At 37.4% G+C, this 17295-nt stretch overlaps 2 protein-coding genes across 3 annotated transcripts in view; one reads left to right on the plus strand and one right to left on the minus strand.

Annotated features, from left to right (window-relative positions):
• COL10A1 (collagen type X alpha 1 chain) overlaps window positions 1-5955 on the minus strand; it is a 37355-nt gene extending 31400 nt beyond the window's left edge. The window contains exon 1 of the mRNA XM_045188695.3: window positions 4592-5955. The gene's annotated coding sequence lies outside the window, so the exon portion shown is untranslated. The remainder of the gene's footprint in view (window positions 1-4591) is intronic.
• The window catches only part of NT5DC1 (5'-nucleotidase domain containing 1), a 118224-nt gene that overhangs the window by 45862 nt on the left and 55067 nt on the right, over window positions 1-17295 (plus strand). The gene's annotated exons all lie outside the window — the stretch shown is intronic.

Genomic DNA, 17295 nt, shown 5'->3' on the forward strand with positions numbered 1-17295 from the left:
TGACCTAAATAGTTCCTGTCACTTTAGGGCTGTTGAGCTTGGTAAACAGAGGTTTTGACCTTGACAGGGTTGTTTCTTTACTTTGTCTGTGGGATTTTATGGAAGATAACACGCACAGAAATGCAGTCTGGCAAAATAGCCATCAGGGTGACTAATAGGTCTCAGTAAATGCCAGCGCTTCCAGGCACCATTTCAGTGTGAAGTTGTACGTGTTGCGCTCAGAAGATGCAGGGTGCGTCTTTTAAACTAGGATGCACAGGGAATGTCTGCAGTGAACATTTCCAGGTTTATTTTGGTTATATGCTAGTTGAAGTGATTGACCAAAAAGATGTTAAACTGTGGGTCTCAGATCAACATTTCTTTGTAATGTATTTCTCTGCCTCGGAATAGCATTAATGTAACAGCCTAATTTTATTTTGGGGTACCTAGTGGTAATGCTCACATTTAAAATACAGGGTGTGGCACAAATAAAGCCTCTCTTTTATGAGTTGGTGATCTATACCAAGTCTGTTAGTACAAAATCATAAGCATGTAATTCTGTAACATAACAATATCACACTCAAGCACGCCATATGACATTTTAGGTGACATGCTCAAATTGCTGTCCATCTCCAGCAAGACAGTCACATAACCTACCGACCACACTCGGTGGAGTTAATCTGCAGGACACTGTATAGGACATTTTAAAATAATTGATAAATTTAATATTGTAGTAAAACAGCAAAGTATCTGAAGTGACGTTTTGGGCTAAGTCCGAAGTTGCCACTGAGGCCTTGATCGCTTGCCTTTCCTGTGGGGTAAGGCTGTCCATGGTCACACAGTGTCCTCTGGAGGGAGGAGTGCTTTTTGTTCAGTCCAGAAGTAAACAAGGCATTAGTTGTTTACCTTCCCGAACTCTGACAAGAGGTTCGCCCAAACATGTACTTCTTCCTACAGGCGCTCTTACCCGTGTTTTGGAACTTTTATGTCAACTGTCTTTTAAGACTCCCGGCAAAATGTTGATTTTAAAAAAATACACAAAACTTTGTATTTGCTTTTTTAAAAAAATTTTTGTATTTGCTTTTATTTTTTTTTAAAATGCTAGGACAGTGAGGTAATACAACCATTTAAAAGTACACTCTTCATGGTGTTTATTTGGTAAACTTACAGGTTAATTTAATTATGAAACAGAGAAGTCCTCCCTGAGAAATATTTGTCTGTTTTTAATGATGGAATTAAGTGCTGATTTCTTATTTGTTCTGTTTTAGTTCACTCATCACATGAAAATAAAGCAATGTTTGACTGTGTATGCCTCAGGATTAATAATAAGAGATATAATAAGAGATACTTCTTAGTAGAGACATCACATTTCTTGATTTGGCTGTAATATCTTGTTAATTAATAATTAACAAGGAAAAATACATTGTTTTGAGAAAATACAATATTTCCTTATAAGGTAAAAATAGAAAACCTCACTGAGGATTTTTTTAAAAAATTACAACCACATTGTTTTTTATCAGTTTTTACTCCTTGTGTCAATTTGAAATGAGGCTGTTAGAGTAGAACTTCATTTTGACAGAGTTTTTAGACTTTATATGTGTCCAACTGAATAAATACTACATTGAAATATTTCTCCATCTGAGTTATTTATGGGTACAAATATTTAACATGACTATAGTTTACTAACTTATTCAAACTGCTCCAAGGATCTCGGGTAATCTGAGAAAGATAACAATCTTGCTTATTATGAACAGTCAATTTAGTTAGCACCTTATAGTATTAGTTTTTATTTTAGGGTTGTTGTCACTCATCAGCACAAGCTCCTCTTCTGAAAGTCAGTGACTCTTGCTAGATCACCTAAAGGACCATTATAATTCAAAATTTGCTCAAGACCCCATTTTGAAATTAATAATATAATACATTAAAGCCAGAAATTTGGATTTGTAAGAAATTTTAACGTGTCCTTTATAAGGCTAAAGTGAACAATTTAAAATGACTTTGAATCGATCAAAAATTACACATCTACTTACCTATCAGTATTCTACCCATCAATGAAAGAATACATGGATAAGGGTGTCCATTACAACACTAATTATAAAAGGAAAATTGGAAGGAAAGCATTTGTTCACCTAACAGGCTACAAATAAGCTACAGTGCCTCCACACAAAGAAAAAATATGCTTCTCCTTTAAAAAAGGTTTGGGGGTGGGGGGTAGAGAAGGGAAGGGAGAGGGAAGGAAGCTCTGCATAGACTGAAATGGAGAGATTTCCAAGATAGGTAAGGTTTTGTAAAAGCAGGATACAGAACTGTGTATATATGTTATGTTAACTTTTGTGTAAACAGGAATGGGGATGGGTAAGTATTTATTTTAAAACTGGAAGAATATGCAAGAAACTAATATAAGCAGCTACCTAAAGGCTTGAGGGTTAGGAGTAAGCACAAGTTCGGTAATAAACTATCTCCTCTAATGAAATCTGATAGTGGCCAATACACTCTTACTATACCATCACATAAAAACCTTAAAGTTATGTTAGGGTCAGTAATATTTGTTTAAGTTTTAAAAATAATATTAGTGGCCACTTATTCCTGATCATCCTTCATATTGGGGAGGAATAAGTAAAATAAGGAATGATACTTTCCATTTGTCTCTCATTTTTTGTTTAACATTTACCTTCTCTAGTGTTCCCCTTGGACCCTGTCTTTCCAATTTTCTGACAAAATTAATTGAGTTTTGATGTTTAGGGTTTGAAAAGAAGTATTATGCACTCTGCTTTTCAGTCCCAAAGTATTAATATTGGCTTAATGTAATCTGTTCAAGGTCTACCATGCTATGTATACCACAATGTAGAAAAGAATGTGTCATAAAGAAGACATGGGTAAAGTAGGGGAGGGGAGGTTAGTATTTTCTCATGGGAATGGATGAGGAGGACATAAGGAAGCTGCAGGGGAAAGAAGGGTTGCTGCATCTTTCCTCACCACAGTTAGTTTAGTGTTTGGATTTCTCTTTGCCGAAGTACACTCCGTAACACTACTTCCCCTCTAAACAAACAAGACGGGAAAGGGCACAGATTCATTTGCCTGGGCTGCAGTTACCTGGGTTGTTTGGAGTAGGAATAGGGAAAACAAAACAAAACTGGTATGTATCCCAGGTATTTCCTGTCCCAGATATTTTGCCTCTTTCCCGCAATCTCATGTTTTCTTGATTATCTTGGTGTAAGAATGAGGGTCCTTCCCTCCCCCCAATCTCTTAAATTTATTGCAGTGCTCTAAGTTCCTGTAAAACTGTCAAATTGTGTGGGACCAGACAGTTGTTACTGTAACCTGTTTAGTGGAACCCTAGACGAATAACTTTTATGGGCTTCCACTCTCTTTTCAATCCTTTGGCCACTGCTAACTTGGAAGCTCAGACGGTGGGAAATGAAAATGAACTGTGGGGATAGGTTCAAAGAGTTGAAACTATGTTGAAAAAGCTGTCTGCCAGAAACCAGTGTTGAAGTCTTAAAATGAAACCATTTTTTTTAATTTGAAAAATAATTAACATGAATTGTTGAAGAGATTTGAATCCAAAGGGAGATCAAGTATATGTAAAACTGCATTTTTGTACATTCCTCTTTTTCAGCAGACCATAACAGAAAATCTTATGAAACCACAAGAGAGGGTATCTCCCTAGGCTCTCCAAATTTAGGCCCATTTTTTAACAAAACAAATCAAACAGAATGGTGACATATTGGAAATTGGTGGAAAGATGAAAGCACGCTTTCGTTCAGAGGCTTTGAGAGGGAAATCATAGACAATGAAGACTGGTGGCTGACCTGACCCATCTATTGAGGCTCCTTCTGAAAGCCTTGGAGCTCTTCATTAGTCCATCTTTTTGACCACTAACAGATGTGCAACATCCTTAAAGTATAAAAACAAGAGGCCTTCCACGAGTCACAAGAGCATTCAGAGAAATGAAAAGCATAGATTTCAATTCAATATTTTGGTAGTTTCCAGTCTTTTCTTCCCATCTTTTATTTGAAATGTTCCCTTGTTAGAGAATAAAAGCATCACGTAATTGGCAGCTTGAGCTCAAAAGAAGGCAATTCCTCTAAACTTCCAAGAACTTTCTAGTTTAATAGCTGCAATAAGTACAAATTGCTCTACTACAGTTTTTATTACATAATAACTCTGTAATTGTCAGAGCAATTGTCTCCCGTTGATGGGAGACATTCAGTATTATAAAAGTGAGTGCAGATCTGGGAGTCTTTAAATGATCTTTAAAGATGATCTTTTGTAGATGCATGAAATTTCAGACATTGGTTTCTAAGCTTTGTGCATCTCCGTGGATGCTTTCCTCCTCCTGTTTAAATCACCTACTCTAGCATCTCTTCAAATCCAGAAAAAATATCGGCTTTATAAATCATTTGCTTTTTCTGTAACCATTGCTTAGTGAAGACAAAAAACTACAAACACAATCTCATGAGACACAGAAAAATTATCATTTTCTGTAAATATATTTTACCTCTTCTGAGAAATTCTTTAAATAGTCACAATCAATGTTCATGCCCTGTTTTTCATTTCATCACATCATTGGCCATATAGACCTATTGTCACACATTTGCATTTCTCCTACCTGTATTTGCTGCTCCCTAAGTGCTTGTTGGCTGCTCTTTAGAAGTCACTACTGTGTCATCGTGGTGGGTTCTTCAGTTACACACAGTCAGAAGTTCATAGATGCTGCCGGTAGTGATTCCAGGAAGGGGAAAAAGTCCACTACTTCCAGAACCCTTTTGGGGTCGTTTTTCAACTGTATACTTTTTTCCTGCAAAGCTCTGCTGAATCATATGCTGGCTACCAAATGATGATCTGCCTTCTGATTCATTTCCAGAAGAAAATAAATTTCTGTTGTTTCCAGCAGTCAGTGACTTTTTGAGACATGAATAGGGGGGTGGGGTGGGGAATTCCATTTATTTGATCCCATTTGTTAATGCAGGAATGGAATGACACCTTGGCAAGAACACTTGCATTGGGATGGCTTGAGAAACAAATCCTTCAGTAGTTTCAACTAATAAGTCTACATGATGTGTGCATTTTAGGAGGAAAATTACTTCATATCTACCTACTAACTAGCAATGTTAGGGACTTATGCAGAACACTAGTGATATTTTTAAATTTTTAAAGATCAATGATATTTGTTAGATATTTATATGTGACTTTTTTATACCTTTATTGATTTTTATTCTCTCTTCATTTTTAAAATTGACTCAGCTGTGTGTTTGTTCTTATTGGAAACCAGAGAAACATAACCTTTTTCTTTAAAGAAAAAAAGAGACTTTGTATTAATTCATCAATCCTATTTTTTCTTTTATTCACATGCTTTTTCCTAACTACCCAGATTAGACAATTTATACATACATGATTATTGATTTTTTTCTACCCATTCTTTTGTTGTTTATTTCCTCAAAGCCAAAATATACTATGAATAGTAGAATATCCTAATTATTGGACACTTTTTCACCATCATAACTAAATTTCTGACTTTAATATCATGTAAATAATTAATTTACCAACTTGCTGAGTGAATCTTTGTGCCATAGCTGTGTCCTGTATTTTCTTCATGCTCCCTGGAGTGCATATAACACCAGTAGCCTTTTCTACATGCCAATAAATAGAAAGCACTCTGAAAACCAAGTCAGTAATATATTTGGAAAGTAATTCAGTTATAATCGAAATCCATGAGAAATTTCTAAATTTCCAAAGGGGCTTCCTTTTTATCTTAATATCTTAGTAGTTACTTAAATACATGTAAAAAATGAAAATGATTTTCCTGAAGGCAATTTCATCAGAGTGGTTTTTATTTAAAGTTGAAAGGACTGAAATTCTTAACTATACTAATTCTAACCTTGAAATGAGAATACCTTTATTTAACAAACTTGAAACGAGAAAAAAATATTCTCACTTGGAAGTGGGCTGATGAAGTATCTTGTGTCTCTTGTCTTTCAGAATTTTATTCGTTGAGTAAATTATTTGGGGGCACCCCCAGCGTTCAGAGTTGTGTGCTGGGCATGCTACAGGAGTTATAGGATGGTTAAGAAGTTTTCCTTGCCCTCAAGAAAATTAAGTCACACTCAGACTATTCAGAGCATCAACTGCTTTAGAGTCATCTCTTATAGGATTTTATCACTGATGATTTGTGTTTGTATAATAAAAGGTATCAGATGTAAAAACAATGTAAAGTGCTCTAAAAGTGCTTATAAAATTAGGTCATGTGGAATAGTTTTTTAAGGTAATAAAAATAAGTAGTGTTGACCTTGAATAATTGTGCAGATTTTACTTGATGAAATTCAAACATTTTGTAAGTTGCTGTGTGTTTCTCTTTCCTTCTTCTTAACCCCTCTGCCTCCCATCAGTTTCTAAATTGATTTGAATTGTTTTTACACAATACTTGTCCTCAGTGTCTTGAAACGTGGAGCTTTCTTAGAAAAGACAAAGCCTCTGACCATTGTTGAGAAATTACCTTGCGTAGTCTCCAAGTTGTAATGAACATATGTGACTATTTAGCTCAACTGAATGTAAAAAAATTACTCTGTGTATCTGGTATTTGTTTTCTAAAAATGTTTTTTTCATCTTTCTTCATTCTTGAAGGATATTTTCTGTAGGGATAAAAGTCTAAGTTAATGGTTATTTCTTGTATTATCTTCTTTCTATTTTATGTTGAGAAGTCACTTGTCAGTGTAATCGTTCTTTAAAACGTAATCTGTCTTGTTCAGACTACTGTGAAAAATTTCTCTGTCTTTGATTTTTAGCTTTTTATTATAACGTTTCTTTGTATCATTTTCTTTTCTTTTTTTTTATCCCCTTTGTGATTTGCATGGTTTCTCAAATGTGTGTTTACCACTGTTGATTGATTTTTGAAAAGTTCTGAGCCATTATCTCTAAAAATATTGTTTCTGTCATTTTTCTTCTCTTTCTAGAATTTCATTTACACATATTTTAGAAGACATATTTACTGATTCTTTGTAATTCTTACTCTTCACTATTTTCTCTTTTGTTGTTAGTTTTCTTCTGATCTGATTTCTAACCTCTTTTCTAATTCTCTCTTTAGCTGTGTCTAATCTGTTTTTAAATCTATCCTTTTAAACCCCTAATTTTGATTACTGTATTTTTTAGATCTAGAATTCCATTTAGTTCCTTTTATATTTCATAGTCCCCTGGGGTAAGAAAATCTGGATTTTAAACTTGTAGCTCTGTGCATGTATAATGCGCAGATAAAAACTATGGTTTCAAGTCTGTCTCACTGTGTCCTCGGATCTCCTGTGCATCGGGCTCTGTCTCCTGTTTCTCCCCCTTGAGGTATTTGATTTTATTTTGTTTTCATATTATATTACCTCTTTATGTGCCCATTTTTATTGATATTGACTATTCTACTTTTTTAACAATTATAGAAAAATTTTGAGGCCTAACATGATGTTACCTTTCTTCAGAGAGAACTTACCTTTGCTTCCGGCAAGCAGCTAGGGCACTAGCAATTTGGACCATCTTTAATTCAGTTTTCAAAGAGAGAGATGATCTGAAGTTGTACGGCAGGCCATTGAGAACTGTGCCATTCACACTCACTCCTATAGTGTAGCTCTTTGAGTTTCCACACAAATCATGGAGGGTTTCTAACCTCCAACCTACCTATTACATTATTTTTTGTGCCCTGAGCTTCTTGAGGCTTCCTCTTTTACCCCTTTTAGAATTGGCATTGCCCCTAATTCAGAAAGAGGCCCCAGATTGCAGGCTTACCTCTCTGGATTTCTGCCTTCCTCATTTTGTCTCCTTAACTAACTCTTCACTGACCTTTTGGCTCTCCAGTGCCTTAATATACTTCTCTATATTTTTCAAAACTTTGTCTATTTTTTCTAGTTATACTCCTAGTTCAGATTGCATAGTTCTCCACTGTCAGCAAGAGGTTTCCTCAACACTTAAAAAATAAAAATATGTTACAATTTCCAGTTTAAGATTATGTATCCATTGCTTATTAAAGTTCCACTTTTGTAAGTTCCAATAAGCAAAGTAATTACCTAAATATCATATCATAGGCATCCTAAGTCCTATATGAAAGAATATATGATAAGGAAATATATATCTAAACCATAATTTGGAAGTTTTTAGCCATTCCTAACTCTATTGTTCAAATATATATAGTAGTGCATGACCTCTTTAGTTTTGAGGAAGCCTATAGTACCTGCTCTGTGTTTTTTCTTTGAGAAATTTTAAAAAATGGATACAAGAGGAATGAAGAGTTCTATTAAGTCTGAGTTAGCCATTTGCTGTCCTAGAGGGGATGTTGAATAGACGGTTGTACAGGTAGTTGGAGTTTTATATAAAAATCTCTTGCTCTGACCTGTAGGGCTAAGAGGGTTGGGTGTTGTCCCCCAAAGTGATTTAGATTCCCAGTCAAGTTCTATTCCTGGTCAGGGCACATACCTGAACCTGGTCAGGGTTCAGTCCCCCATTGGGCTACATACAAGAGGCAACCAATCAATGTTTCTCTCTCACATCGATGTTTCCTTCCCTCTCTTTCTCTCTCCCTTCTCCTCTCTCTAAAAGTAAATAAATAAAATCATTCTTTCAAAACCTCTTGATTATCAGTATATACATGGTATTAAACTCCATGAAGGGAAGAAACTCCCAGGCTGAGAAAGGTACAATCCAACATTTAGAGTTCCTTCTGGCAGAGGCGTTGAGAAGAAGGTCAGATGAGATAAGGGAAAAAAAGAAAGCAAAAAATAGGGGAGAGTAGTGTCCTGGGGCTAAGAAAAAAAAGTATCACCAATGAGATGTCAGGTCATATGAGGACATTGACTTGGCCTTTGGAAGAGCAATATGGAGGCTGTAGCTGACATTGTCCACAGCAGATTGCTGGTCTCAATGAGAAGACCAGTTAGGAAGGAGAGTGGGCAGTGAGGAAGTGGATATGGCTAGTGTAGACAACTGGTGTTGGTGTTACTTGGAGTGGAGAAAGGGAGTGAAGCTAGAGGGGAATGTGGAATCAAAGGAGGTTATTGCATCCCTCCACCCATGAATGAAGTGTGTGATCTGAATGGGAAGAAAATAATTGTGTATATGAATGCACTGGTTTTCTTAATTCAAAGAGAGGATTGCTAGAGGACAGGCTTAAGTTAAACTGGGTTTGAAGTCTGTCCTGCCACTTAATTGGTGTGGTTAGGAGCCAATCACCTAGCTGCCATAATCTGATAGAAATAATTTCTATTCCTACAATGGTTGTGAATGTAAAATCAAATAAGACATGTATGTATAGTGCCTGGTTCATAGTAAATAATAAATACACTGTAGTTATTCTGTTGTTATTGTTATCCTTAAAATCTGAAAAGGGTTTATGTTCAGAAACAATTAAATCATTCCTATTTCCAGGCTTGTTGAGAATATAATGTTAAGTGAGAAATATATGTAAAGTACCTGATTTGTAAAGTGAGCGATAAATTTTAGCCATCGAGTTTTTAAATTACCTTTAATATCTGAAAAGGATCTTTGTTCAGAAGCAGTTAAGAACTATTTGTGGATAGAGTCGTATTTCTTAGCAATAGCCAAGCCCTGGCTTTCGCTGAACCTCACTTTCCCAAACCCAGCCTCACCAGACAGCTTGCTTGCTGCTTTCCAGTGAACTTCATAGAATACTGTGCCCCGGTTGATCAGTTTGGAAGATGTTACATTTCTCATCCCTACCCCCCAAATATCCCATGCTCGTCTACCAAGGCCAACTTACCTTTCAAACTCCAGCTCAGGGGTCACCGCTCTGTGAGGATTTTCCTGACATCCATTGTCTCCCTTGTAATTCTGTGACTGACCCTGCCTTCATCCTCCATGGCCTCCTATATTAACCTGTTATACCGTACCACTCTTCTTTGAACTTGGTTCTCATGTCTGTCTCTCTTTCCTGGCCTGTATCATCCTTAAAAATAGTGAACATACACCTTTTTCTTTGATCTTCAGCACAATACTTGACCCATAGTAGGTGTTCCATAAGCAATGGTTGAACCTATTAACAAATGTGTGAATGAACTGATAACCTAATTGTCACCACTGTTATGACTTTTGCATATTTTAATGTTTTAATTACTTGATCTTTTTGTTAATTATTTGCCAAGAGTATTATTTTACAAGAGTACAAGTCATAAAATCAAATAAATGTGTGGGTTTTTTGCTCTGGCTTAGAACAATATTTGTTAAAGGGGTTTGAGACCAGGAATTACAGATAGACACTCTTCCAAAGGTCGTTGACAGTCTGGTTACCAGAAATTTGGAATAACTTTCTAAAACAAGTTGTTGCGCTGTGCAAGTGTTAGTGGCAGTAAAGAAGATTATTATCATAATAATAACCAGGTTTCAGGGCTGTACTTACAAAGTACTTGTTTAAACTATAATCTCATATAATTTGAGAACTAGCTTTTGGGGGGGGATCTGGAACAGGGTAGTGAGAGGAAGAAAAGCAGGAAGACAGTTTACTCCATGTTTCACAGGGCTGCGTTTTCCCTTGGAGATCCTTTGTACCCACTGCTTTTCTCCGCTGTTTTCTACTTCTGATCTTAAAGATTATTCTAGAACTTTACTCTCATAGTAAGAACAGTGGGGCCGTGTTGAGACAACAGTATGTATGAATGTGTAACCTCTAAGTCATGTGTTTTGATAGTCAAGATGTGCTTAAAGAGTTGCCTTTAAATCCAGTTTTTACACACGGAGAAATCCAAGTATGAGAGTTTTCACACTTCCTTTGCTTAGTGCTGAGGATTTTGTTGATGGATAGCCAGCCAGACAAAGGCTGCAGTATCTGAAAGAAGTTTTGTTGTGGAAAGACTGCGGAGAAGAGAGCTAGGTTCTTGCCTAAAAACTGTCACTTTTATCCAAACCCTGTACAAATGAAAACAAATGTTGGGCTTCAGTTTTTTTCCATCTGTAAATCAAGGCGATTATAAACTAATTGAACATTTCTTAACCTTTTGTGAATTTGTGAACCCTTTCCAAAGTAATATGATTCCATGATTTCCTCATAGAAATTTTGCCAGTCATTTTGACATTTTATATGGTATGTGATGTTTTTTAAGTTAAAAATTCTATTAGATCAATATATTATTCAAGTTATATTATAATCTTTAATATAGTCATTAAAATATACTTTATAAGATTTTTTTAAGTTTTCTCTACATAATAGGTAATACATTCTGTTTATATGAGAAAAGTTATTTGTTGAGAAATGTGTGTTATTATATTTATGTGTTAAAGCATCAAAAACAGTCCAAATTGTTTTCATGTCCAGATGTTTAGAGTTCTTGCATTTCGACCTTTAGAAAAATCTGCTTTTGTTCCTGTTTGGTTTCTAAATGATGAGATAAGAAAGAATGTTTCAGGGTTCTTCTTGTAAGCATTTTTCTACAATCTCTCATTACAGGTGTGGATAAACACTTAGAATAAAATCATCTTTATATTATTTCTTTTAACATTTTTTTTCTGAAATACCAGAGATATCTTGATTTGTTATATAAGACATTTGATCAGATGAATACAATACAGTTCACAAATGTAATTATTTTGGGGTAGACCAATAGAATTAGTCATTTTACATAGTTCGGTAATTTGCTAAAGTTCAAAATTTGTGGTCCTTATGCTTTCTATCTTTTTTTCATTGGTTCATCATGTGAAAAAATTAAACACAATACATTACAAATAACTAAAAACACTGTATAAGTATCAAGACCACAGCACCTAGCAGTGTCCATCTGAGTGAAAAACCGACTGTGTATCTGTGTGAGAGGCTGCTCAGTACCACTCACTAGACACACATCAAGCCTGTCAAAATGTTGTTTTAGAGGTCTGCACAACTGAAACTTTAAAAACATGATTAAAAATAGGAAGATACTGGTACATTTGCCTTTAACAACCTGAAACTGAAGCACCTGCCCCCACCTGGGGTGGTGGTCAGATGATGTGGAGAGGCAATGGAAGCCCAGAAGGTGTCTTCTACCTGTGTGATTTGGGACAGAAAAGACTATTCTAGTGGCGTGGTCTGAGGGGATGGTCATTCTGAAGAGTAAGTTTCGTTCACGTGGAGGGTTCCATCCGAGCGTGCCAGGAAGGACGCGTGAGGGCAAGTGTGCCACTCACACCCAGACACAGATCAGAGGACCCACGTGCTCATCTCTTTTGCTAGACATAGTACTTTTGTTTTCTAGTTTATTTTTTGTTGGTTTATAAATTGGAGGGGGGAATAATACCTAGATTTACAAATAAGTGACAAAGATAATATGGAGAGATCCTGTATACCCCTCATCCCATTTCCTCTAATATTAACATCTTCCGTTGCCATGTTACGTTTGTCAAAACCGAGAAACCGACATTGGTACGTTACCGTGAATTAAACTCCAGACCTGATCTGCATTCCACCAGTTTTTCAGCTAATACCCTTTTTCTGTTCCAGGATTCCATCCAGGATCCCTCATTGCCTTTAATCATCACGCCTTATTGTTAGGCTCTTCTGGTTTGTGGTGTTTCTCAGTCTTTCCTATTTCCCATGACCTTGACAGTCTTGAGGAGTACTGGCCAAGTATTTGGCAAAATGTCCCTCCATTTGGGTTTCTCTGATGTTTTTCCCATGACTAGACTGGGGTTGTGGGTTTGGAAGGAGACTCTCACAGAGGTGAAAAAGTGTTCTCATCACATCATATCAGGGACGCATGCTGTCAGTGCCCCGTCACTGGCGATGTTAACCTTGGTTGCCTAAACAAGCTAGCCTTGGCCAGCTTTCTCTCCTGTAAAGTTTCCAGTTTCCTCCATTGCAGATCTGTTCTTTGGGGGCAGGTGTCTGAGTCCAGCCCCCCGTCAAGTTAAACGCCCCTGCTTAGAACAGGGGAGAACGCGCTGTTTGGAATTCTCCTATAAGAAACATTGCAGCCGCACTGTTCTGACACGGCTAGGGCTCTTCTCCAGTGTCAGTTGTATCCATCTCTCCTGAGACAAAACATGATGTGCACGTTCAATGAAATACTCAACTCAAAGCATGCCCGTGACTAGATTGAGTATATTTTCCACCGCGCATTATAAAATCTAGAGTGTAAATGTCAAGTGAATAAAGGATTCCATATTCTTGCTTGCTTTCATGATAAAAGTAACAAATGGTATGAAGAATAGACAGGCTAGAGAACTCTGGCTTCTTCCCTTTATGATTTTCAGTAAGGTTTTCTTTGTGTTTGTTTTTCTTCTTGTTTTTAATGAAAGCCATGTTGAATTTTTATCTAGATAAAATTTGGACTGCTTCTAGCTCTCATAACTTTTTTGATTTGTATTTTGCTTTTGTTATACTCAGTTTTAAAGGATTCAGTCACCAGTTCTATTACCCGCTTTGCAACCTGCTAGTAACATATGGGTAATTCAGTCTAACTGGATTATTAATATTGTTGCCTATATACATAGGCCCATTACAATAATAAAGGTGTCTTGTAATTTTAAAGATACATCCACAAAAGTTGGGTTTCGTAATGAACTGTTTCGATCTCCTAATGGTCATATTGTGGAAGGACTACCGTAATCATTTATAAGGGATACAGAATATTTCCATGGGCAGGATTATCTGTTCATTGTTTGAAACATTAATGAATCAGTTTAGCTTATAGACTTCAGAATTTTAACTTTATTGAAGTATAATTTACCCACAATAAAAGGTGCATATTTTGTGTACAGTTTGACGAGTTCTGATATATGTACAAACTTGTATAACCTGCAACCCCAATCAAGGTATAGAACATTTCCAGAAAGCTTCTTTTTCCCTTCGGGGTCAGTCCTTCAGATACGAACTTACCCACCCCAGAAAGCAGCGTGTCACTCACTATTCTGACACTATGGGTTAGTTTTAAAAAAGCAGTTATGTTACTTACATATATTTTCTCCAGTTACCTTCATGATTTTCTCTTTATATTTTCTTTTTTAACAGATTGAATGTGTGTTAAATATTAATTATTTACCTCTGAGTTTCTTGGATCGGTATTTTATATCTTTCATTACTTTTTGGAAAATTCTTGGTCATATGTCTTTAAATATCTCTTCTGCCTCATTTTCTCTCTCTCCATGTTTTAGGACTCCAATTACATGTATTTCAGACCATTTGATAATTTCCTGTAGCTTTTGGATGCTCTGTTTCCTCTCCCCCCACAGCATTTTTTTTCTCTGTGTTTCAGTTTGGGTATTTTATTGACCTTTCTTCAAGTTCATTGCTATTTTCTTAGGTGAATCAGAAGCTGATAAGCCCATCAAAGAAATTCTATCTCTGATATTCTTTTAAATGTCTACCGTTCCCATAGTTTCCATCTCTGCTGAAACTTCCCATCTACTCGTTCATGTTGTTCACTTTTTAATACTTTGACCCTAGTTATTTTTAAGTCCCTATCCGATCATTCCAGCATCTGGATCATCTTTTAGTCTGGTTCTCTGGATTGCTTTGTCTCTTAACAGCGGGTTGTCTATGGCATATTTGTTTCATGTATGAGTCTTGTCATTTTTGATTGAATGCTACATGCTGTGTGAACATTAGACAGTAAGGCGGTACTTACACTTCAAAGTGGGATTGGCTCTTCTATTGGGAAGCATGTGGGGTCGAATCAGTCCTTTCAGGAGCTGAGCTGGATCGGGGTTTTGCTACGTTCAGTGGACCACAGACTTTCTCTCGCACTGGGCTGCCCCAGTACGTAGGGCTGCTGTGCCGCAGAGATCTCGTCAGTATTGCTGCCCCACCTCAGCTTTCGCCTGTCCCTGCACATCTGCACCCCAGAGTGTACATCCACACTCCTGCTCTTTCCTCGGAAGAAGACTGCTGTTGCTTCACATGCTGTGTTAGGCTTGTTTGGCAGTGGAGTCAGGGTGTGCCTCTCTGTTGTTCTTGCTCAGCTTTCATGTACACTGGAATCTTAGAGACTTTTTTTAGCATTCCTGCCTCTCCTCCCTGCCTTTTACTTGCTGAGGCCTTGGGCAGGTGATTCCCACCCCTCCTCCCAGTAATAAGAGACCTCTGTATCGCATTGGTATCTGATCTTAGGAACAAAGGTCTTTGGTCCTTCCCAAGGAAATAGAGTTTCCCCAACCAGTTTGTCCTTCCTGGTACCCTGTGGACACTTGCTTCCCTTCCTCTAGCTGCTTAAGCCTCTTGCTTCATTAGCACAGAGAGTCTGAGGAAATAGGTGGGGCTTTGCACCTGGCTCCTGCAGATACCTTCCCCCCTTTCCGTGACTGCTGATCAACTAACTCCTTGGAGCCCCATTGCCTAGAGCAGGGGTCCCCAACCCCCAGGCCATGGTGGACCATACTGGTCATGCTCACTAGGAACCGGGCCCACAGCAGGAGGTGAGCTTAAATGTAATGCTCTTGAATCATCCCAAAACCAACCCCCCATCCTGATCCGTGGAAAAATTGGCTTCCATGAAACCGATTCCTGGTACCAAAAAGGTTGGAGACTGCTGGCCTAGAGGATTGCCCCTCCTTTATTGGCCTAAGGTCCTTTTTCAAAGAAGATAGGAGTCCAAGGAAGTTGGCGAGGCTTTCTGTCTCACCTCCCACAGCCCGTCACCCCCTGCACACCTGCACTGCCAGTGGGGCTCTCTCTGGTCTCTTGTTCTGCCCCTAGGCTCGTTTTGAGTACAGCAGGTCCTTGGATAAGGTTTTATTCAACATCATTTCTTTATAAAGTTGAGATGCCATAGGAGCTTAACTCTTGTTTTAAAAAAACATTTTTTTATATTTCTTCTGGTGTTTTTCTAATTTATTGGTTTTAGAGAGTGAGAGGGGAAGAGAGGGGAGAGAGAGAGAAAGATCAATTTTGTTGTTCCACTTATTTATGCATTCATTGGTTGCTTCTTGCATGTGCCCCAGCAGGGGAGCGAACCCGCAACCTTGATGAGACAACACTCTAACCAAGTGTGAACTACCTAGCCAGGACGGAATTTAACTCTTGTTTACACCAGCTAGCCTGTGGTAAAATTGGTGATTATATTTCATTTCACTGGAAGTCACAGAACTTACTGCACCTGTTGGAGGCCAGTGCACAACCCTGTGCGTGAGTGCAGAGACCCGTTTTGTCCAGTGAACAGCTGTTTCAGACTGACACGCTATCCCCCATTGGGCTTGTGGCAGCTTTTTTAAATTTTAGCTGATACCACTTTCCCAGCTTTGATTGCGGAGGACCCTTTTCCTCCAGTGTTCTGCCACAAGGCAGCTCGTGCATGGGTCCTGTACTCAACAAAGAGGATTATCTTTGCATTTGGAGCCCCTCCCAATTTAAAACCAGTGAGTGAGCCCACAGATAAAACCAGAGTCTGTCTGGTGTCTTCTTGCCTGGCAGACTGCCCTTCTCCGGTGAGGTTGCTTCTCAAAGCTCAGTGACTGGGCCAGGTTAGGAAAGTGGCCTCTTCCTATTCAAGTCCTTCTTGGGTTTTTTGGGGGGATGGGGCGTTGTTCACAGTTCTGCAGTTTTAAAGAAATGTGTGTTGTTGAGGTTTATCTGAGCATTTGTACAGCTTTCGGCAGGATTGAAGGTCTTCTGCATCCTTCTTCATCCAGACCAGAAGCTGTTGATCTTCAGAACTTTCTTACTGACTTTTCCAGCTACTCCATATTCTGCCTAAACTTTTTTCTACTAACTAGATACTCAATTCATATATGAATTGTTAGAAAATACCTACTCAGTGTTTGTGGTGAAACATGAAATTAGTTTTCTAGTTAGAATTGGGTAGGAGCTCTCTAATGACTAAGCATTTGCAGAATTTATAGTGCTTTGAGGAAGAGCAAGAATTTTATAGATTTAAACATAGTAGACTTAGTGAAAGAAGGGCATTTACTATTTCTCATCTGTGCTATTTTTTGCAACTTCCCCATAATTTCTCTCTATAGTTTAACTAATCAGTATTGCTCAGAGATGACATGGGAAGATTAATTTATTATACTGTATTCTAAAATATTCTATTGTTTTTAGTTTTTACTTTTTTTAACTAAAGTAATATGTAAGAAGTATTCCTTTTTTTTTTGAGACAGATTTTTTTCCTGGTCATCAATTTTACCTCCAAGCTTTGTAAGTTAACAGAATCATAGCTTTTTATTCATTCTTCCTTGGATATTTTCTTAAGACTACTTAGTATATGAAAACTATATACATTAAAATCCTCTTACATCTACACTAAACATTATTATAGCTCAGGTATAACATGGATATGAGTGGTAAGATAAAGTTTATCTTTTGCTCACAGGTTTACCATAGTGATAATAAATTTCTCAAACATTTAATAGTGTTTCTTACAC

Source organism: Desmodus rotundus, chromosome 11, assembly GCF_022682495.2.
Source record: "Desmodus rotundus isolate HL8 chromosome 11, HLdesRot8A.1, whole genome shotgun sequence".
NCBI classification, from domain to species: Eukaryota; Metazoa; Chordata; class Mammalia; order Chiroptera; family Phyllostomidae; genus Desmodus; species Desmodus rotundus.